Source organism: Akebia trifoliata, chromosome 12, assembly GCF_017979445.1.
Source record: "Akebia trifoliata isolate Shusen 1 chromosome 12, ASM1797944v1, whole genome shotgun sequence".
NCBI lineage: Eukaryota > Viridiplantae > Streptophyta > Magnoliopsida > Ranunculales > Lardizabalaceae > Akebia > Akebia trifoliata.
Window position 1 is genome coordinate 28,623,004 of NC_141386.1, and position 1,230 is coordinate 28,624,233.

The window sequence follows — 1,230 nt, forward strand, 5'->3', positions numbered from 1 at the left end:
AACGGTAGGAGTTTGAATGGCATGAACTCCAAATGAATCAATTTTCTTAGATAGGGATGCCACTTGAGCAGTCAAAGCCGTAAGAATATCTAATTCATGCACTCCTACTGTTCTTCTTAGATTCATCCTCTCTGTATGATATTGGAAGTTGTTAGAGGCCATCTCCTCCAATAAATTATACACATCCTCAAATGTCTTCGCCATAAGAGATCCACCTGCTGCAGCATCAACAATAGTTCTAATAGATTCAACCAACCCATTGTAGAAATTTTGGATGATCAACCATTCCGATAAAGCATGATGAGGACATCTCCGAAGTAAATCTTTGTACCTCTCCTAGGCTTCATAGAGAGACACACTGTCTAACTGCATGAAAGTAATGATATCATTCCTCAACTTTGTAGTTTTTTACGATGGAAAATATTTAGCAAGGAACTTTTTCGCCAAGTCATCCCAAGTGGTAATAGATTCCCTTGGCAATGAGTTCAACCAATTCTTCGCCAGTCTCTCAATGAGAATGGAAATAGTCGCAACCGGATGGCATCATCATCAACACCGTTATACTTAAACGTGGCACATATCTCTAGAAAATTAGCTAAATGTGCATTGGGGTCTTCAACATGTGAACCCCAAACTGAGATACTTGTACCATCTGAATAGTAGCCGGCTGAGTTCAAAATTGTTGGCTTGTATCGTTGGACGACGAATACTAATGTGAATCCCATCCATTAATGGAACAGCATAGTCCCGCATAGACTTAGGACCTTCATTACCATTAGTTTGATTGGCCATTGTATGGTGTTGAGAAGCTTCTCGCTTATTCTTTCTATTTCTTCGACAAGTTTTCTCGATCTCAAAATCCAAAGGAACAAGCTTTGAATTCCCTGTACTACGCATACACTAACCAAACACCTACAAAATAAAGAAAAGTTTGATCTAAAATCAAATATGATTGAATTAATATTAACAAAAAAATTAATAAATTAGTCCCCGGCAGCGGTGTCAAAAACTTGTTGTCTAAATTTACGCACGCAAGTATACGTATCGAAACAAGTAATAAAGTGATAAGAAAGTACCGTTCCCACGGAGACTAAATACCAATCTATTGCTAATTACCAATTTATCTCAATCTAATTTTATCCAAACAAAAGTAAAAATAGAATTTAAAACTAAACAAGAAAATAACGCAGAAATTTGAAGTTTAAAATCAATGAGTGATGAAATTTAGGT

General features: G+C 36.4%; 1 non-coding gene across 1 annotated transcript; it reads left to right on the top strand.

The window, feature by feature from the left end:
- The first annotated feature begins 292 nt into the window (after positions 1-292).
- On the top strand, positions 293-399 carry LOC147389315 (small nucleolar RNA R71). Its single transcript, XR_015171072.1, has one exon. It is a non-coding gene; the product is annotated as a small nucleolar RNA R71 (small nucleolar RNA).
- The last annotated feature ends 831 nt before the right edge of the window (positions 400-1,230 follow it).